A 22,743-nucleotide genomic window follows, 5' to 3' on the forward strand; every position below is an offset into this window, starting at 1 on the left:
AGTGCCAGTTACATTGCCCCACAGTGCCAGTTACATTGCCCCACAGTGCCAGTTACATATGCCCCATTTGGTGCCAGATACATGCCCCACTGTGCCGCCAAGCCCGCCGCCCCCCCCCCCCCGTCACTCACTGCTTGCTCTATGTGAGGGGAGGAGGGCGCAGCACAGCGCCTCTCCTTCCCCTCACCGCTCCAGGTCTCCGGCGGCTGTCTGGCGCCGGTTCGCTAGCCAATCAGAGCTCGCGGACCGGCTGCCAATCAGGAGCCGGTCCGCAAGCTCTGATTGGCTAGCGCCGGAGACTGGACACAGCAGCGCTGCTGGCAGCGGCGGTGTGGGGAGGGAGAGACGCTGCGCTCTCCTCCCCTCACATTTAGGGTTGACGGGGGCGAGTGGGGCATGATGCCCTGGTCGCCGGAGGCGCCCCCCTCTCCTGGGCCTGCCAAGGCGCCCAGGGCACGTGCCCCACTCGCCCTACCCTAGATACGCCTCTGCAAATGCATTGATGACTTTTGGCATATCATCTGAGGGAATTAAGTGCTTGATTCTGGCTACGTTCCTCAGGTGAAAGAATGAGGATTTGATTGTGGCTGATATCTGATGTTTAAGTGTCAAGCCACCATCCAGGACAACGCCAAGATTCCGCACACGATCACTGGTCTGTAATTCTGAATCCCCGAGTGTAATTCCAGTTGGTTGGCTATGCTGCAGTCTTGTTCTTTGATGTTGCGGTCATATCATAAGGACCTCTGTTTTATCCGGGTTCAGTCGCAGCCAACTGGCGCTCATCCACTCCTGTAGCTCAGCTAGACAGCCATTTAGGGTTGTTATTGGGTTGTCAGTGCCCGGAGCAAAGGACAAGTACAGTTGTGTATCATCTGCATAGCAGTGGTAGACCAGGCCTTGTGGGACACCACATGGCAATGGCACTGGTTGTGATGAGTATAATCCAGACGATACTCTCTGTAATGACCAGCCAATGAGCTCCTAACTGCCATGTTACAGGCTGTGTCTGAAAAATGACAGGCGCTGGTTGGTACAGAAAAAGCTAATAACTTGCTGCGCTTATGGTGAGCTGCTTGGTTTATAGATCAAGAGATCGGATTTTGGAAGGATTTTTACCAAGTACTATGTGTGTCAGTATTGCATACAAAAAAACAAAACATAATGCGATGAAAAATGAATACAAAATAAATAAATAATAAAAAAATGGTCAAAAATAAATAAAAATAAATAAATAATAAAAAATATTTAAAATAATGAAGCTGTGAATCTGAAGATAAAAGATGAAAGTATAGTGGGTGCAGCGAGAAAATAGACAGAGGAAAAATAAAAAAGGACAAGGACGGTGCAAAAATCTAAAAACAATGTTTACAGTCCCTCAGAGGTGTTTTTGGAGCTCTTAGACACTGCATGGGTGTGGTTAGAAGTCCTGCTTGTGGCTTAGTTGTGAGCACTCTCCCTAGCTTACCGTACATTCAGCCATACGTGAATTGTCGGTCTGGGCGCTGTCTGCTTCAACCAGAAGTTCGGGCATCGACTTCCGGTGACGTCCGGTGCTGGCAGCGGTGGGACTCTCTCGTTCTTCTGTGTCTGCTCCTACTATACATCCAACACGTTTCAAATCTGTTGATTCTTTGTCAAGGATGGAATAATGTGTGTCTCCTGTGCTCCTTTTATTAGGAAAACTTTATTTGAAAAACGGAAATAGCCGGAACCAGAAGTCGGGAATCGGCAGCAACCTTATGATTTAAATCTTCTTCCATGTTGTCCTTCAAATGTGCCACTCTCTAACAAGGCTCCACTTCTCTCTAATTCCATAAACGCGTCCACAGTAATAAAGTTGTAATCCACACCAGGCACCTCCCCTTCTTTAGGCTGCCTTGTGGTGCCGAGTGAGAGGCCAGGTTTGGCAGTCTGTGAAAGTCAATAAGCTACGATATTATATTCCATATTTACAGCAGTAAATGTAAGCACATTGTTACATTGCATTCAGTCTGGCCAACTTCACTTTATTTCTCTCCAAGGCTTAGTAAATAGACTCCAAAGTTAAATCTCCTCTAGAGTTATGTTATATTTTGATGGGTTCCTGCTATGGTTGCCACCTCATGCATCATCGATTCCTGGAGATCCACCCCCCCCCCCCCCCCAATCCCAACCCAACCCCCCCTCCCCCGACCCCAAGCAATGGCCATATAAATAAAATGATGTACCATATTTATTAAATAGTAAATATGTATTTTATCAGAAATACACCAAATTTTTAAAAAGTCCAGAACATTGTGTATTGCTGTATATTGCAAAAATACTTAACTGCATTGCTACTGTTATTTACTATGCTGTGGCTATGCTAAGATAATTATTTTCCTATAACTGTCAGCCTAGTTCTACCAGCCAAACTAGAAAGTAATTCTTCACTTCCTTGTTTACGCTGCACATGTGAGGCTAAACCACATTATAAGTGTACGGCCATTTTACAGGTAAGTCACTGCATCCTGAGATGATGTTACTTTGCAGAAAATAACAAGCTGCAATATCTCACCTGTGGAGAGAACTGCTGTTTTCTCCAGAGTTTTGACTGATTTCAGTTTAATAAATAAGCTCCTTATTATATGTTGGACCATTTCACCACTGGCCAACACATCCTCGCTGGGTTACTAGGCATAAACAAGTGGACTCAGAAAGGAAGGTTAGGGGAAACAAACAAACACACAGACGGTAAAAACACTCATACTCGCCTCTCCTGCTGGATCCACCGTCGCCGCACCGTCCCTTCCTCCGAGGGCCGCGCAATGATGTCAACAAATTTTGGCATGCGGCGCAGACCTCCTCTTCTGGACGGGATGAGTGCGGGACCTAATCTCCTGTTATCGGCCGGCGGCCGCAGCGCAATGGGCACACCGCAGTGACACTGTAAAATGAGTTGGTGACGCGCGGGAGGGGGCGGGACCCCTTACTCCGGGATAATCCTGGAATCCGGGAGAGAGGGAAAGCCTCCTGGAGGATTGCCACCGAAACCTGGAGAATCCAGGAAATCCGGGAGAGGTGGCAACCCTAGTTCCTGCACAGAAAGAGTCACAGGGGTCCATGTACTAAGCTTCCACTTAGCATGGAGGTAATGTCTATCCTGCTTCGCCCTTTACTGGTGTGAAGCAGGAGGCTAAAAATACTAAAAACAGCTCCGCTGAGGAGAGTGTGTCCTGTACTGAGCAGCTGCAGTAGAAAGAATGTTTTTTTTTTTAAAGCAAACGTGATTGAGAGCCAGCCAAAGTGACAGAGCCCACTTCCTGCTTCTCCAGCGAGGAGAAGCAGATACTGGCAGCTACAGGTGATGAAGCAGGTGCTGGAGAAGACATTGGGTGGTAAGTGACCTCTCTCTTTAGTAACACCTAGGTCACTTAGTGCTGCCATAGGTGCAGTGCCAGATTAAGGTCCTCATTGGCCTGGAGCTGAAATTTCTGAAGGGCCTATTGTGTGCCACTGCGGGGTGAGTGGCCGACATAGTTGGGGTGTGGGCTACTGATATTGGGGTGTGACCAGTGCTGTATACAGAGGCGGAACTACCGCCAGTGCAACCAGTGCGTTGCACTGGGGCCCGCCACTGTCTAGGGGCCCAAAGCATGTAATGAGTCAAACCTACTCATTACATGCTGCTGTGTGCTGCTGGCAACCGCTGCCCGCAGCACACAGCCGCCTGGAGAGAGAGGAGAGGAGCGCAGCGGCACGGGGGAGGGGGGGGGGGAAGGAGGTGGAGGAGGGAGCCGCAGCAGTGCTATGTTATTGGTTGAGGCGCTGCTGCTGCTGTCCCTCTGCTTCACTATAGGCTGTCTTCCGCCGCTGTGAAGCGCATCCTAGCATTCACAGCGGCGGAGAACAGCCTATAGTGAAGCAGAGGGACAACAGCAGCAGCGCCTCCACCAATAACACAGCGCTGCTGCGGCATCCTCCTCCACCTCCCTCCTCCTCCTTCTCTCCTGCCCGGGATCTCTGCCAGAAGCTGCACCGAGGAGCCTGAGCCAGCGGAGAGAGTAGGTATAATTCTTTCTTTCTTTCTTTCTTTCTTTCTTTCTTTCTTTCTTTCTTTCTGTGCAAAAAGGGGGACTGTCTGCCGTAATGTGTAAAAAGAGGGGCGCTGTCTGCCGTAATGTGTAAAAAGGGGGAATCTGCCTGCCGTAATGTGTAAAAAGGGGACGCTGTCTGCCGTAATGTGTAAAAAGGGGGAATCTGCCTGCCGTAATGTGTAAAAAGGGGACGCTGTCTGCCGTAATGTGTAACAAGGGCACGCTGTCTGCCGTAATGTGTAAAAAGGAGACGCTGTCTGCCGTAATGTGTAACAAGGACACGCTGGGGTATATTTACTAAGGTCCCGATTTTGACCGATTTGGTGTTTTTTCTTCAAAGTGTCATCTCGGGAATTTACTAAGCACAAATCTCGGCAGTGATGAGGGCATTCGTATTTTTATTACGGCTGTGTAGTAAAAATACGAATGAATACACCATCGGTCAAACGCGGCTGTTTAGGTATAGAACTCGGTCATTTACTAAGCATTCGTATTTGAAATCTCTACCGTGAAAATGGAATTGTGGCCGTTAAAAAATACAAATCGTAAAAAAAGCCTAAAAAAAGTAGACCTGCTTTTGAGAAGCGTGTTTACATGTGTTTCCAATTAGACATTGCTCACACCTTAATTTTTTGACCTTTAAAAGGGACCCAAGCACATGTTTCAAATCTCTCACTCTGAAATGGCTGCTGCCGTGTGTAGTACAGATTTCTTGTTTGCTGGGGGATACCTGAGACTGCTCCAAGAGGCTACAATAAACCAGGGCCAGGAAACTGAACATGGTCATCAGGTTGTACAGGTGCCGCGGAGGCTGCGCAGGCCTCGATCTTTTAGGGGGCGTTTAAACTTGAACGCATTGGCCGATGATCAGGTTATACAGATATTCCGGCTTAATAGAAACAACATTTTCCATCTGTATGACCTTGTCAAACTGGACCTAGACCCTGAGACAGCACGCTCTCGCTCTGTCTCAGGCCTGCACAAACTCCTGGCTGTGTTGCACTTTATGGCTACTGGTAGCTTCCAGGCTGTGAGTGGCGATGTAATTGGTATCTCCCAGCCCACCTTTTCTAAATATTTAATTCAGGTGAGTTAAAACATACATACACGTCTATGTCTAAGTGGTGCTTCTGTTATGTAATATAACACAGAATTGTATTTTGTACAGGTCATGACACTCACCTTATATTTTGTAATGTCCACACAGGTTTTGGATGTATTGGATCCCCACATTGATGCCTCTATCTGCTTCCCTACCCAGGAGTCGCAGTGGAATGCAGTCAGGGTAGCTTTCTATGAGCTAGCTGGCATGCCCAATGTGCTGGGTGCCATAGATTGCACACACGTTGAGCTGAGACCACCTAGGGGCAGGCAATATATTTATACGAATAGACATATGGGCCAATCCACTAATGTCCAGGTGCTTTGTGATGCAAATTTAACAATTATGTCGGCTGCCATGACTCCTTCATCCTCAGTCAGTCATCCCTCTTTGATAAGCTTGAGGCCGGACAAATGCCTGATGGCTGGCTGCTGGGTATGTTCCAAGTGTGTTGTGTGTATGTGTGGTTACTTCAACCTCCTCATTTTGTATTTTTATTTCCCATAAACCACATGTCCTAATGTTGCCTATATCTGTCTTTCAGGTGATGGTGGTTATGGCTGCTACTCTTGGCTCCTTACTCCATTGTCCCAACCTGATTCTCCTGCTGAACACAATTATAATAATGCACATAAGTCCACGTGGAATGTGATAGAAAGATGTTTTGGGGTGCTGAAATCTAGGTTTCGGTGTCTGGATAAGTCTGCAGGGCTTTTGTTGTATAGTCCCTCAAAGGTGACTAGGATTGTGTTCTGCTGCTGTTTTCTTCATAACATGTGTTTGCGACAACATCTGCCACATGTTGTTGATGAAGAAAACAGTCAGCAAGTAGGTGAGTTAGAAACATCTGGCGACAGTGTGAGTACAGATGTAGGGAGGAAGGTAAGGCAAGAAGTGATTATGCGTTATTTTAACGGTAAGTATTATTTAGTCATAAATAACCTTGGCTAACTACTATTCTAAAATGTTTTATAGGTCTTAATTCTGTTTGTGCTGCGTTATTGTTTGTTATTTCTCATGTTGTTTACAGTTATCCAATAAAATGTATAACTTACACTGTAACTCATTAGCAAATTAAACAATACACATATTGCGTGTGAAAAATGTATTACCTTGAACACAGGCATTTTTTATGAAACAATTCCCAAAACATTATTTTTAAAGTACTATTTGCTGCAGCCTTCAACATTTTTTTTTTTTTGTGTGTGTGTGCTGGGTGCAGAGGATTGGCCTGGTTCATTGGTCCGGGTTCTGCTGGAGCGTCTAACTGGGGAGGTAACTGGGGTCTGGCTTGGGGGTGGTTGTTCTCAAACTTGAGCTTAGTTGGTGTGATGCCAACACATTAAGGCTTTGGCTCAGGTTGTTTAGGCTTGCAGTGAGTTGTGTATTAGCGGCAGTGTTGTTGGCAATAATTCGGGAGATGTTGTCGTTTATCAGTTGGTTGTGTTGAATAATTTGAATGAGGGCTTGTTGCTGCCGCTGTTGTTCATCCAGGATTCTGACCAAATTGGCTTGCATTTGGCTGTTGTCTGCCCTCATCTGCTCCATTGAATTGGCAATTCTGCCAACCTGAACTATCAGTCTGCCTGAGTTCCGACTGAATCTAGGCAGATGATGGGGCAGACTGGCAAGGTATTGGGTGTGGGAGTTCAGGCAGGCATAGTGTTGCACCTGTTGTGTGGCCCAACTGCTCCAAAACTCTGGGGCCATTTGTTGCTGGGGTGGTGTTGTGCTCAATTAGGGGCTGTGGGATGTTTGGGGTGGTTGGGTTATGTCCTGCGGCGTGGTTGGCTGGGTAGGATCTATCGCTTGCAGGTGTAGTGTGTGCGTATCCTGCTGGTCACTTTCCTGCTGGTCATCCTCGGCCATGATGGATGGTTCTGTATGGGGTTGAAGACAGCCACTATTTAGTCAATATTTAGCATTGATCTTTTTATAGCTTTACGTTAACATGCATTACTTGTTAATATTCATGTTGGAATTGATAAATAGATTGAGGCCTAAACTTAACTATGTAGCTCACCTTTTTGTGGAAATCTGTGGCTTCTAACGTTCCCTACTCAGTTTAAAAATATTAGAGGGAATTGTTGGACTCTGAGCCATAATTAATGTGCGAACACGAAGAACTCTAACAATTTCAAATTAAACCATTTACATATTGTGTATGAAGCTTCCTTTTCGTAAACCACACACAATAAATAAATATGTTGAGCAATACACTCATACATTGTTCAAGGCAGTCAGTGGTCTTGCCAAAACCTTTACAAATATAGTGTGAAAAAATGTACAATAATAAAATGGTTGCAAATGTCTTAAGGTGGCGTATGTTTAGAACTGGTGATGTTGGCCATGCTAAACAATTGTATTAGACTTAACATTTATGTAGCTGTTTCTACCAAATAAAAAAAATAAAAAATTGTTTGCTATGGCCAACATCACATCTGAAAATTAAACCAACAAAAAAAAATAACCCCCATGTGCTTGGTGTTGGTGATTATTACAAGGATGACTGTTTATTTTTAACACATTTTTTTTTGGCTGTGCACAAACAGTGGGGCAGAAGAATTATCCTGGAGAAGGCATAAGGAAGTGATAAACCAGTGATATGTGCAAGGTGATAAAGGCACAAGCCAAACAGCTCCAAAATGTAAATTAACAGTTAGGATCTGTTTGGCTGCTGCCTTTATCACCTTGCACATATCACTGGTTTATCACTTACTACCCCACTGTTTTTTACATTATTTCCAATTATTTTTTATGTTTACTCACCAGACAGCTGAGGGGATTGTGGATCCTCGCTTTGCGGACTGGCCAAAATGGCTTGTGGTGGCAGGGACGACACTGTGGAGATGCGCCGTTGTGGTGGTGAGGATGCTGCTGGAGATTCAGCCTCAAGATGGCGTCTCTTGGTAGGCATCCTATGGAGACTATCCGAGCCCTGTGATGTGCGCCTTAGTGGAGGGGGGTTTGATGAAGAAGGACCTATGTGATAAGATAAACATTAAAATTCTGCATTTCTATGTGTTTTCAGATTATGTGTATAGACTACATTCTTACCTGCATCGCCAGCATCTGCATCTCTTGGCAGTGTGGGTTGTGGCCTGGCTGTGCTGCGTCTCTTTCGTACTGTACAAATATGAAGATTGTCCTTATGAACATAATATTGTGTTTATATGTTTATGCAAAATCCTTATTGTGATGTAAACATATGAGTAACCTGATGAGAAGTAAACAAAACTATGCTTATGCTTTTCTGTCTGACTTCATTGGGTGTGTATAGTTCAATTCTGAAACAATTACACAAAACAATCCAGACACAAAGGTGCAGAATTATCAATATTATACTACTTAAAACACAAATGTGGTAGCTTAACACAACCAGAATATTGCTCTGTATTTTTAATTTTTTTGATGCTAACAAACAAACAAACACTACCCCCAAATATATTTGCGAAATTGTAAGCATCAAAAACAAATATGCAGGAAAAATCACATCAACCACACAAAGGACAACCAAGAACAACACACAATAACCATACAGTAAGTCCATTGAAAATATTTAAATAAATAAAAATTGGAAAAACACATGACTCACACTTCTTTTAAAGACACCAACAACAATTGCATTTTGTCTTAAAACACCATAAAAAGCCAAAGGCCACCTGCTAAATTGACAATACAAAGGCTAAAAACATAACTATTTGTGATTAAAACTACATCACCAACACATTAGAAGAATAAACCAACTTACAATCACAATTAGCTAGAAGACATTTCAGACAACTAAGGACAAAGCACAGATGTTTAAATTATAAATAAACCAAAAAATAAAACTCACCATCCTGCCTTGGGCGATCCGAATCCCGGACATGAGTCGCACCAACCACTTCTGGCGTAATCAGAGTACGCACAGGCTCCTCCCAATCCCGATATGACGCTCGGAAGGGGTGTCCACCCCCTGTTTGGCGGGCTGATTTAGCCTACTTAGACATCTTAGCCTTGACACGGCGCTTGATGTCGTAGAATCGCTTACGACACGTGTCCTCGGTCCTCCTCACCACACCCTCACTATTAACAGCCGCAACGACCTTCCCCCACAGAACAGTCTTCCTGCGTGATGACACCTTAGCAGCATCATGGCCAACCAACTGTCGATGATGCCTCATCAGCTCCCGCACCAAAGCCATATTCTGAGCGTAGCTGAATTTAACATTGCGGCCCGTCTTTGTAGTGGTGCGTGGCTGCGGAGCCACAGCACCATCACTGTCAGTATTACTGAAGGCCGCAGCAGCAACCTTCCCCTCCTCCTCACTAACCTCCTCCACCTCACTCACCTCCTCCCTCTCACTCACCTCCTCCCTCTCACTCACCTCCACCTCACTCACCTCACTCACCTCCTCCCTCTCACTCACCTCCTCCACCTCACTCACCTCTGACTGGGACATAATCAGGACAAACAACAAATAACACTGAGAAAAATAAACAGTAAACACACTCCTCCACTACCACTACACACCTCACACCAAAGACACACACACACACACACACACACACACACACACACACACACACACACTCACTCACTCACTCACTCACAAACAATGACAATAGACGTGAAAAAAAAAACAATGACAAAAAACTAGACAGACTTTTAAATAACTACACATCAAGTATGACAAGACTACTTACACACACAGTACAGCACTCAACAATCGACAAAAACCTCCTCAAATCCTCCACAAACTCCAAAAATTCACCAACTCCGAACACACCTTCCTCTCACCTCTCCACTAGCTAAACCCACGAGGTGCGGAGGGTTGGGGGCGTTTTTATAGTAATGAGCACAGTCACTCCTCCATCACGAATCAAACCAATCACGGACGAGTGACAAAAACGAAACTTAGAAAAAAAACGCGCCCGGAAACGGAAAAACACTGCCGTAACCGAAATGTGACGCAGTCGTAAGAAAACCTCATAACACGGCCGCAAAACCACTAAATCGGCCGCATTCTACCTTACAAAACCACGAATGACATCGACATCGGAAAACACAAAAAATACAAATACGACAGCTTGGTAAATGAGGCGTAACAAATTCAAAAAGTTGCAAATTTACACATTCGATGTCATTCGTGATGAATCTCACTCCAAATCGGTACAAATACGAATTTTAGTAAATATACCCCGCTGTCTGCCGTTATGTGTAACAAGGACACGCTGTCTGCCGTTATGTGTAAAAAGGGGACGCTGTCTGCTGCTATGTGTAACAAGAGCACGCTGTCTGCCGTTATGTGTAAAAAGGGGACGCTGTCTGCTGCTATGTGTAACAAGGGCACGCTGTTTGCCGTTATGTGTAAAAAGGGGACGCTGTCTGCCGCTATGTGTAACAAGGGCACGCTGTCTGCCGCTATGTGTAACAAGGGCACGCTGTCTGCCGTTATGTGTAAAAAGGGGACGCTGTCTGCCGTTATGTGTAAAAAGGGCATGCTGTCTGCCATTATGTGTAAAAAGGGGGACGCTGTCTGCCGTAATGTGTAAAAAGGGCACGCTGTCTGCCGTTATGGGTAAAAAGGGGACGCTGTCTGCCATTATGTGTAAAAAGTGCACGCTGTTTGCCGCTATGTGTAACAAGGGCACGTTGTCTGCCGTTATATGTAAAAAGGGGACGCTGTCTGCTGCTATGTGTAACAAGGGCACGCTGTCTGCCGTTATGTGTAAAAAGGGGACGCTGTCTGCTGCTATGTGTAACAAGAGCACGCTGTCTGCCGTTATTTGTAAAAAGGGGACGCTGTCTGCTGCTATGTGTAACAAGGGCACGCTGTTTGCCGTTATGTGTAAAAAGGGGACGCTGTCTGCCGCTATGTGTAACAAGGGCACGCTGTCTGCCGCTATGTGTAACAAGGGCACGCTGTCTGCCGTTATGTGTAAAAAGGGGACGCTGTCTGCCATTATGTGTAAAAAGGGCATGCTGTCAGCCATTATGTGTAAAAAGGGGGACGCTGTCTGCCGTAATGTGTAAAAAGGGCACGCTGTCTGCCGTTATGGGTAAAAAGGGGACGCTGTCTACCATTATGTGTAAAAAGTGCACGCTGTTTGCCGATATGTGTAACAAGGGCACGTTGTCTGCCGTTATATGTAAAAAGGGGACGCTGTCTGCTGCTATGTGTAACAAGGGCACGCTTTCTGCCGTTATGTGTAAAAAGGGGACGCTGTCTGATGCTATGTGTAACAAGGGCACGCTGTTTGCCGTTATGTGTAAAAAGGGGACCCTGTCTGCCGCTATGTGTAAAAAGGGCACGCTGTCTGCCGCTATGTGTAACAAGGGCACGCTGTCTGCCGTTATGTGTAAAAAGGGGACGCTGTCTGCCGTTATGTGTAAAAAGGGCATGCTGTCTGCCATTATGTGTAAAAAGGGGGACGCTGTCTGCCGTAATGTGTAAAAAGGGCACGCTGTCTGCCGTTATGGGTAAAAAGGGGACGCTGTCTGCCAATATGTGTAAAAAGTGCATGCTGTTTGCCGCTATGTGTAACAAGGGCACGTTGTCTGCCGTTATATGTAAAAAGGGGACGCCGTCTGCCGTTATGTGTAAAAAGGGCACGCTGTCTGCCGTAATGTATAAAAAGGGGACGCTGTCTGCCGTAATGTGTAAAAAGGGGAATCTGTCCACCGTAAGGTGTAAAAGGGTCTCTACCTGGTGTAGTGGTGCTACTGTGCGGCGTAATTTGAATAATGGAGACTACTGTGCACTGTTTTATGAATTGGTATTATTTTGTGGCCACACCCCTTCCCCACGAAGCCACGCCCCTATGTATTTTTGCACGCGCCTACGACGCGCACTGCCCCTGTTTTGCATGCAGGGGTGGGGCTCCGATGCCGTTTCTTGCACACAGTGCTAAAATGTCTAGTTACGGCACTGTTGCTAGGTATCCATTTCTCTGGCCCTGAGCAGGTCCCCCTCACCAGATCCTCTCCAGGGGTGAGGGGGTGAACTTGGATGGGATGAGGGGAGGGCAAAGCATTTTGTCGCACCTGGGCCCACCGCTCGCTAGTTCCACCACTGGCTGTATATATGTATATTTATGTGTGTGTGTGTGTGTGTGTGTGTGTGTATGCGTGTTTGAAAAAGAATAAAATCTCAGGACTTAAATGCCCAATTACAGTATATCTCCAACATATCAATTATTGAAAGAAGTCATACACAAAAAAAAAAAAAATTCCAAAAATGTAAATCAGATCCATGATCTAAATCTAGAAACATCAAAAAAGGACAATGTACCAAATATTTCAATATGTAACTGAATATGGGGGTCATTCTGACCCGTTCGCATTCTGCGGTTTAAAGCTGCGGTGCGAACGGGTGCGGAATGCGACTTACACAGGAAGTTCTGCGACCGCAAAGAAGACTGACCGGAAGTAGCCGTGCCAGGGCGGATCCGGACCGTTTGGAGCCGTTTTCGGGGAGTGGTGAGTAAAACGCAGGCGTGTCCAGGAGAACGGATGGCGGAGGAATGACGTCAAAGCCAGGCCCATCATCGCTGGATCCATCGCACAGGGTAAGTAGGTATAGGGCTGGTCAACTTTTGCTTGAAGTTTTTTCAGCTTAGCAGGGCTGCACAAGTGATCGCAGCCCTGCTAAGCTAAAATACACTCCCCCATAGGCGTGTACTAGTTGATCGCAGCAGCAGCAAAAAGTTGCTAGCTGCGATCAACTCAGAATGACCACCCATGTGCGTAAATCCTTACATACTATTCCTCTTTTGCTATTCATATGATATATATATATATATATATATATATATATATTTATTTATTATAACTCCATAACAAATACAAGAGCACACATTGGAGTTAATTCAGCAGTAGTCGCAGCTATGTCTTTTGGCAGTCATGCATCTATGGCTTTATGCAAATGTCGGTGCAAACATGCGCAGTTTGCCTCCATCGCCAAACTGCGTTATGGGCCGCATGCTCATGTCATGTCTGAATGACCCCCACAGTGCAACGCATGTGCCGTAGCAGTTTTGACTGATTTCCATTAGATGGAGGAGAGGGAACTCACAAGACTTTATCAAATGTCAAATAATTATTTACCAAGATTCATGCCAAAAAGAGTTGAGATTTTGAATCCTCATATCATTTGTAAATAGGGAAACATCACCAGTACCAGTACAGCAGATCAGGCAGAGATTAGAGCACTGTCTCATGGTCATTCTATTGATACCTCCAGAACCATGTGCAAAAAGATGCCAAACTGTATATGCCCCAACTTGGACCGCATGGTCATGTGATCGGTCAGAGATGTACCCCTCTGCTGGTAACCTCAGGGTACTTCACTGAATAACGTATTGAGGCGAAGCAGGAAGCTACACTTACAAGATATATTAACATCTTGTCTGCTGGAGTGGGGAAGTGAAACCTCCCCACTCCGGAGACCCCTGACAGAACACGCAGCCAGTGGTGCTGAGAGAGATGGAGAGCAGGTACGATTTCCCCCTGCCCAGGCCTGATGTAGGGGCCCAGTGCGGGCCAAAGTACACATCCCCCCTTACCTACTGTAGCAGCAGCACTTGCAGCTGTTCTCCTCAGCCCAGTACACGCTGCTGTGTGCTGAGCAGCAGTGTGGCCAGGATGTAGAGATGTGCGGGTTCGGTTTTACTCGGGGCTTGAAATGGCATCTTATTGGATCACGGATGTCACGCGTTTTGGATAGCCAATAAGCAAAACCCGAAATACCCGAGTAAATCCGAGTAAAACCGAACCCGCTCATCTCTACCAGGAAGGCACTTGAAGTACTATTTTTTCTGTATTTTTGTCAAAGTGTGCAGGGCCACGCCTCCCATGAGTAAGCCACGACCCCTGAAAAGTACCTGGGCCCGGCTGGGCTCTCTACTGCCCTGCACGCAGCGCATCAGCTTACTGCTGTCAGAATTGATAGCTGCAGGTGTCAAAATGGTTAATGCCAGTGCCACTGACCGTTCATACATCGCCCTGTATATTAGCACGCCGATATAGACAGGGGCACATGCAGCACACACCACCACTTTAATAGTTGGGGAGAAAGGGTATCAGCGCTGATTCCAATTTCCCCCCATACCGCCGCATAATACATCTACTCCAACATGTAGGATGCGGGTCATGCGTGGGGGGGGTGTTGTTTATTAACTGATGCTGGCTGGGTGAGCACTCGCTGTCTTCCCTCCCCATGTCTGTCTCTCGCTCTCTCTCTTTTCCCATGTCTGTCTCTCTCCCGGTGTTTGACTCTCTCTCTCCCCGTGTATGTCTCTCTGCCCATGTCTGTCTCTCTCTCTCCTCGTGTCTCTCTCTCCTTGTCTGCATCTCTATCGTTCCCTGTGTCTGTCTCTCTATTGCTACATGTGTCTGTCTCTCCATCGCTCCCTTTGTCTCTATCTCTCTGTGTCTCTTTCTCCCTGTGTCTTCTCTCTACCTTTCCATATTTCTTTCTCTCCCTCCCCATTTCTGTCTCTTTCACCCTCTCCATGTCTGTCTCTCTATTTCTCTCTGTGTGTGTCTCTGTCCCCACATATGTCTCTCCCCCTGTGTCTGCTCTCCATCTCCATGCCTGTCTGTCTCCATGTCTCTCTCTCTCTCCATTTCTCTGTGTTCAAAAAAATAAAAATAAATTATATATATATATATATATATATATATATATAAAAATAAAGGATGCATTTTTATTTTTAAAAGTCTGGTGCGCCTATCTGCTTCACAACGGGTGTGTATGTGTATGTATATATATATATATATATATATATATATATATATATAGATATATAGATAGATATACAACAAATCTGGACCCCCCCACCCCTAAAAATCCTGCATTTATAAACGTGTTTATATATATATATATATATATATATATATATATATATAAGTCCCAAAGAAATAGACGGCACTCAGAGACTTTGAAGAAATGAATATACAAGGCTGTATTCAAAATCGACGTTTCGGGGTGCAACCCCCTTTCTCAAGATTACATCACAGCATAACAGACATAACAATCAAAGTGCACAAACTTACCCTCTAAATACCCCACCGAGCTATGTGTCCCGCGCTTCCGCCAGCGTCCGTCTCCTCTGCCGCTTCCGCAGCTCACAGCGCGACTTCCGGTCCATGCGTTCCACACAATGGCGGAAGTCCGTCCTGCGTTCCACCTGTCCCCATGGCAACGTCAGTGAGTCCAGGCAGTGCAGTGCTTCCATCGCCGATCATGTGCACGCACAGCCATCGCTGAGAGTCTGGTAGCATCTTTCACAGGAGATAGTCACTTCAGCCGTCGCGCCAGGCCCTCCACCTAAACAGCATAAACACAATTAAAAGCAGAGTGTATAAGATGAATAAAAAGCAGATGGGCATAGAGAAAATTATGCAAAAAACTACATTAAACACCAGTGACAGGTTACACGGCTGTTATAATAATCAAAGCCAGACTAGTATAGACAGACTACACTTTAGCAAATACTGTAACATTAAGTGATAGAATTCCAGTTAATTCTTTCATTGAGGCCGTAAGGTTGTATGCAATTAAGCCTGAAAATCCAGCTAGTTTCAAGATTCAGCAATTTTCTAGCTCTATCACCACCTCTCATAGATTCCTTCACATGATCAATAATAAAATATTGCAAAGAAGATAGACAGCTGTATCCTGACGAAAGATGTGATTAAACAGCACCTGAAACGTTGACAATCAAGCCTGTGTAGCTGTCTCATTTTGTCTTGAAAATCCGTGGAGTGCCGCCTGAATTTGCTCTTTATATATATATATATATATATATATATATATAAAATAAGACAGCAGAGACCTAGGCGCTTTAGTACAGACGTGCAACAAGATAGAGTGATCTAAAGACAGTTAACCAGATAAGTGCCTTGGGCCAAAAATACACATTCCTAAGTATTCCTTTTGTTAAAATAAGTAGTCACACTTGTGGGCGCTTGTATTCACTATTGCCTATATATATATATATATATATATATATATATATATATATACATATAAACAGGATTAAGGCGGCACTCAAAGACTTAGTAAGATGGTGAAGCAGGCATCCGAGCAGGGATGCTGTTTTTAATAGTGTTACGTTTCGGGGACGTATCCCCTTCCTCAGACAGTGATACAGTGCATCAAACAGATATATATATACAAGACATAATTGGTTCTACTTACCCCCCTTCCCCCGCTCACAGCAGCGTGCATTGCGGTGCTCCTGACTTCCCCCGTCCGGCACTTCCGGTCTCTGCTTCACCACAGTCCAGGAAGTGACATACATGGGCCGGTCGGTTGCCATGACGACGCGCCGTGAGCTGTCAAACAAGATACAATAAAAACAAAAATAAACAACAAATGTGTAGTAATGTCTATAATAAGTTCAATTTTTGTGTGTTCTCCGATGAAGCAGAGCCCTATGATGTGGAGGTTTTTCTTGATAGGAGATAAGGATAGTTTCTCACCACCACTTCACAAACATAGGTACACGTACCAAAACTCACTTAGAGTTAAATATCACCATACACAAAAAGGTTTCTTTTCTACTAAACATCTTAGTGATAATTGGTGGACCCCTTTCTTTGAAAGTAAAGCATTCATAACCATAACCAGAAATAACGACACTGAGACTTGAATTTGGCAGAAAATTGCTAGCTATTTATTTGTCCCTAACCATTGGGAAACCTGTAATAAAAGAGATTAATTTAATATGCCGCTCCAGCTGGCATATGGTGGCGGCCCAAAAGAACGGCTCCTTAATCTAAATTAACTTAAATAACTGAATCCTATAAATTAACTAAAAGCTTACCATAAACCGGTAATAGGTGACAACTCAACCCCCACAGTGACTACCCACCGCTCCTGGGTGCCCTGCCGCTGCCTTCCCGGATGGGTGGTCAAGCGGCCATAAGTCGATGGAGGTGAGTGCACCTAAACCACAACAAACTGTAAAACACTACAGTTTTCTCTACCATACGAAACTGCCGTTCTTTTCCGCCAATAAATAGCCAACGATAAAACAGCCAACAACTTAGAGCCAAAGCACCACGTGCCACTATTTCCAACTACCAGGGCGGGTGGGTGGGAAACAGAGTCACCAAGAGACTTAAAATGGCTTCACCTTCCTTATATATATCAAGCCCTCCCCCTTAAAGGCTGAACTTTCCTTACAGCTAGGTCCACCCCTCCCCAGATGTTTAACCCTTTCCTCTCCTATGCAGTCAATACTCTCTTCTAAACATCTTAGTGATAATTGGTGGACCCCTTTCTTTGAAAGTAAAGCATTCATAACCATAACCAGAAATAACGACACTGAGACTTGAATTTGGCAGAAAATTGCTAGCTATTTATTTGTCCCTAACCATTGGGAAACCTGTAATAAAAGAGATTAATTTAATATGCCGCTCCAGCTGGCATATGGTGGCGGCCCAAAAGAACGGCTCCTTAATCTAAATTAACTTAAATAACTGAATCCTATAAATTAACTAAAAGCTTACCATAAACCGGTAATAGGTGACAACTCAACCCCCACAGTGACTACCCACCGCTCCTGGGTGCCCTGCCGCTGCCTTCCCGGATGGGTGGTCAAGCGGCCATAAGTCGATGGAGGTGAGTGCACCTAAACCACAACAAACTGTAAAACACTACAGTTTTCTCTACCATACGAAACTGCCGTTCTTTTCCGCCAACAGCGAAAGACTCATCCCCAAAATCTTTCGCACCGCCACCATAAACCTACCCTAACTCCTGCAAAGCGAAACCTAGATCCTCCAGAAACAACATCATCCCCTCATTGGATAGATGTACTCCATCGCGCCGGAAAAGGTGGCTGTCTCTGAACCGTATCCTCGGGTGGCGAACCACCCTCCCACCGTGGGACAGCACCCACTTTGCCACAGCTCCGTTCACCTTTTTCCGGGCCTCATCAATCCGGCGACCATCCGCCACACCCCTCCAACACAATCTCGGCACCATCATGGAAAAAACCAACAAACAATTGGTCCATTGCGCGGTCACACTTGCCAGATCCTGTATCATGGCCCACCGCAGCTCCAAGGATGTCCTCTTCCCCAAGTCGTTGCCACCTAGATGGACAACCAAAACCCTAGGGACTCCATGCTCTCTGGCCTGACTCACTAACCTACTCCTCAGCTCACCCCACATCATTCCTCGCCAGCCGAGCCATCTGACACCCTGAGTTCCAAACAATGCCTGAGACCCTTCCGAGGCCACAAACCTGGCCGCCCAGTAAATGTAAGAGTGGCCAACCACCCAAATGGGCAAACAGTCTTCGAACCATCCTGAAGGAAAAAAGAGGGGTAGAATTGATTACTAAGAGGCTTATTTAATGTTTATACTGAAGGATCTGCCAAAAAAGAAAAACTTTAGATCTCGCCATTGCAGCAGTCACGGCCTAGCCGACTGCACCATGTTCCGTTGCCAATTTAAAGCGCAATTAAAGACACAAAGGGGAAAGATCAAATAAAACAAACGAAATAAAAAAGGGGGGGGGGGGGGGGAGGGGAGGGAGGGTATAAAATGGGAAACACATGTAATAACTCAGCTGGAGGTGAACGTAAAGACCTGCTGAGGGACTCTGATTAGACCAAATTAGCCGAATTATAGATTAGAATTCAGTCCGTCAAGTCAGGCAAAAAATCGCAAATAACTCCAGACCCCCGCTGCCGACTCATGCCAGCAACGGCGAGTAGCTAATCCCTGAGTAGGATAACAAAACGGGGGAACAAACATAACAAACGCACAACTTCATGAAAACACAGAACTGAAACAGCATAACGAATTGCAATTAACAATGCCCCCAGCGCCGGGCGCCCTCTCAAGTGACAGGGCGAATATATCGCTTATAACTGGACGACTTCCATCGCCCCACCGCCTGGATCTCAGTTCTGGAGAAACCCGCCGCAGCTGCCGACGTCGCCGCGCCTATCCGAAAGGAATGGGTACCGAAAGCAGCAGGCGAGAGGCCCAAGCCCGTCAGACAGCGACCCAGCATCCACCGGAACTGGTATTTTGTGACTGGCAGCCCGTCATAGTGCAATAGCCATGACCCCTCCTTAGCGGGTCGTACTCCCAGATATTGCCTTGCCAAACCCACTGGGCAAACACTTACTTCTAGCGCTGGAACCATCGTAACCCAGCGCCCTCTCCCCACTTGATCCGTCTTGGATCGCCGTAATCTGCACAGCAAGGACCTCTCACCCACTACCACGTCCCCGACCAGCATGCGCGATTCCGACCTCTTGGAAGGCGCTACCAACTCAGAAACTCGAAAAGCCCCGTGGTAAGCCATAGAGAAGGCTAAACGGAACAAAAGCGCCTCAAACCTGGACGACGCTACTCGCCCCACCGCCTCGATGACGGCCGGCAACAAAGCCGCATCGATGGGCCGCCTCCTATCCGGCGGCGTCGGCGCAACTCGCGCCCACCCTTTCATAGCCTTCCGCAAAACCTCGCTTTTCGTTACATCCGAGATGCCTCGCAGCTTGCAAAAGAATGAGACGCCAGCCAAGTACCGGGCCACCACCGCTCGCGACCTACCAGAAACGTAGAGCTGCCACATAAAAGAGAGCATCAGCCGATGCTTGCTCTTACCTTGATGTTGACGACTCTGAACAAACGCCTCCCACTCGCTCCACGCTTGTCCGTACGCTTTGAGCGTGGCCGGCGCTACCGACCGCAACGCTAGACCTTCCAATCCGGCCCGATCACCTGCCAAACATAATCAGGACAGTGAAAACCCTGCTTTTCGGCCTCGGGTGCCAAAACCCAAAACCTCTCCCACTGTCCCCGCGACAATGCATCTGCGATTTCGTTCTCCAAGCCGGGAACATGCTGCGCCCGGAACCATAGATTCCTACGCAAGCACGTCAAAAGCAAGTGCCCAAGCACCCTCAGAACCACTAGCGATTTCGCCCTCTGGTTATTAATCGCATGCACTACGCCCAGATTGTCGCATCTAAACACTATGCTGCGATTAGCCAAACGGTCACCCCAAACTTCCAGGGCTACCATAATGGGAAAAAGTTCCAGTAGTAACAGATCCCTTGTAAGACCCTCACTATGCCAGCTTTCCGGCCAAGATGCCACGCACCACGATCCCTCCAAAAAACAACCAAATCCATAGGCCCCTGCGGCGTCGGTAAACAGCTGCAACCGGTCGCTGTCCACGGCTGGCGCTTGCCATATGCTCACACCGTTAAAATCCTCCAGGAACGAAGCCCATACGGCCAGATCCCTTTTTAATTCAGAGGACAATCGAACGAAATGATGAGGCCTGGCACACCCCGCCGTTGCCCTTTCAAGCTTCCGGCAGAAAACCCTGCCCATCGGAATTACCCGACAAGCAAAGTTAAGCATGCCCAGCAAGGACTGCGCCTGACGCAGCGTGACTTTACGCGAGCCTTTGAACCGGCAAATGGTTTCGCGGAGCTTCGACACTTTGTCCTGAGGCAAGCGACACTCCCCCGCCACTGTGTCGATTTCAATCCCCAAGAACGATAAACAGGAGTCAGGACCTTCCGTTTTGTCCTCGGCTACCGGAACACCGAAGTGGTAAAAGAGAGCCTGGGTGCTAAACAACAAATCGGCGCACCTCGTGTCGTTCGCCGGACCTGCGCATAGGAAGTCATCGAGGTAATGTGCAACCCCGTGGCCGCCTGACGTCGACTCCACACACCAATGAAGAAAAGTGCTAAAGCGCTCGAAAAATGAGCATGAAACGGAACATCCCATCGGCAGACATTTGTCGATGAAATACTCCGTCCCAATCCGGAAACCCATGAAACGGAATGAGTCAGGATGCAATGGCAATAATCTAAAGGCTGACTCAACATCGATCTTAGCCATGAGGGCCCCGCTCCCGTAGCTGCGGACCATCTCTAGCGCCTCGTCAAATGACTGATATACCACCGAGCAAAAGGCCGGCGGTATTGCGTCGTTGACCGAAGCCCCCGGCGGGTAAGACAGATGCTGTATGAGCCGAAAAGCGCCCGGGGTCTTTTTCGGAACCACCCCGACCGGGGAGATGACCAAGTCATCCACCGGGGGTGATATAAAAGGCCCCCCCATCCTGCCCAACCTGACCTCCTTATCTACTTTCTCCCGCAGGACGGTTGGCAATGCCCGTGCTGACTGGAGGTTTCTCTGCGCCCGCACTGATACCTCGCTTGCAACAGGCAAGCGAAAACCAAACTTAAAACCGTCTAACAAAAACTTAGCATCCTCTCTATTTGGATACATATGCAGCCATTTGCCCATTGTTAACAACTTAACTGGCGTTGGGGCTCTGCTGAGCGGTCCCGCTCGTGGCCTGCTTAGAGTAAGGCTGCTTCCCCTTGCTTCCCTGTCGCCCCCCTTTGAAACAGGAGGAGGCTGGGTGGGCTCCCCCACAATGGTGGCTGGAGTGACGAAACCGACACTGCTTGCCATAGGAACATGTTCCGCTGTTAAAAGCGAAGCATTTCCCCCGAGTAGCAGACCGCCCGCCCCCGCGAGCGGCCAACCCGCCTGTCCTGGCCATTCCTCCGTCCGCGGCCGCCCCCTGGGCCGATGACCTCGCGCGACGCACCCCTGTCCCCTGTTTCTGGGGCTCTGCCTCTTGTTGTGATGCCCGGGTCACCTTGAGCCATACCTACACGTCTTTGAAGCCAAAATCCATGACCCGCAGCCCATCCTGTTTCTCCCGAAACTCTTGGTCGTACTGGCGCCATTCCGAGCCAGCGGACGTGCGCTGCATGTCATGCACTAGGTGTAGGTACCGGATGATATTCATGTGCTCTTCCGGCCTATCCTCCAAATAGCATGCCGCAAACACCCAAAAACCGGCCAGCCAATTATCAAAAGACCGGAAAGCTTCAGTACCCATGCCTGTCTTAGTGGCCGCCGCTTTGTAATCCCTCTTCATGGCCCTCGTCAAGACGAATAAGTCCACGAAGTCACCCCTACATATTTTCTTGCGGCAGCTATCTCGCAGCCCCCTCATAACTGCGGTGTATTCGCAGCGCACTACCCCCGGCAGATCGCGCCGCTTCTTTGCCCTACGCTCCTCTACACTCATTCGCCTGCGTCGCTTGCGCCTCTTCTGCTGCCTTGCCGCTCTTTTGGCAAGTTTCTCGGCCTCCCTCCTTGCCCTAGCAGTGCTATCTGCGTCGGACGCCTGCGACGCTAAAGAAGATGAGGACGCGGAGGAAGAAGAGCTTCGCGAACTCGAGCTCGTGGTGGAAACCGATATAGAGTGCACCAACTCACCGGATGCTATCGACCTCTCCGACCCGGATCCTTCGTAATCCTCCAGCCAATCCTCATCCGCCACGGAGTCCGCCCCATCTCTTTCACTTCGGCCCTCTGTGGAAGACAAAAAAGAAGAAGAGGGCCCGGCCCACGCTTGTGGCGCACGCCGGGCACCCCGTGCGGAATGCGCAGTGACTGTGCGCCCCCGCTCCCTTCCTGGTCCTAGTTCCAGCTCCGCCGCGGCGGCCCCCAGCTCTCGGCAGGCCCGTGCTATTCGCCGTGCCGCTGATGCTCTACGGTCGCCAGACCCCTTGCGTCCCGCAGA

Source organism: Pseudophryne corroboree, chromosome 2, assembly GCF_028390025.1.
Source record: "Pseudophryne corroboree isolate aPseCor3 chromosome 2, aPseCor3.hap2, whole genome shotgun sequence".
Taxonomy (NCBI): domain Eukaryota; kingdom Metazoa; phylum Chordata; class Amphibia; order Anura; family Myobatrachidae; genus Pseudophryne; species Pseudophryne corroboree.